This window comes from Phyllopteryx taeniolatus, chromosome 9 (genome assembly GCF_024500385.1).
Source record: "Phyllopteryx taeniolatus isolate TA_2022b chromosome 9, UOR_Ptae_1.2, whole genome shotgun sequence".
NCBI lineage: Eukaryota > Metazoa > Chordata > Actinopteri > Syngnathiformes > Syngnathidae > Phyllopteryx > Phyllopteryx taeniolatus.
Window position 1 is genome coordinate 27,868,897 of NC_084510.1, and position 225 is coordinate 27,869,121.

Genomic DNA, 225 nt, shown 5'->3' on the forward strand with positions numbered 1-225 from the left:
TGTTGGCATAAACCATATGGAAACATGCTTTGCAGACAAAAAAAAGCGGAAGAGGAATGGAAAAAAATACTTCCAAACGGTCCAATTAAATTCACCTACTGGTGATATGGTACATTTTAGGTTCATCCTGAAATTGAACCCTAAGCCTAACATCGCCCACCTTTTGTGCATTTTATGTGGGAAAATGATAGTTTGTCCGCAGATATGAGCAATATTTCTCCCCCC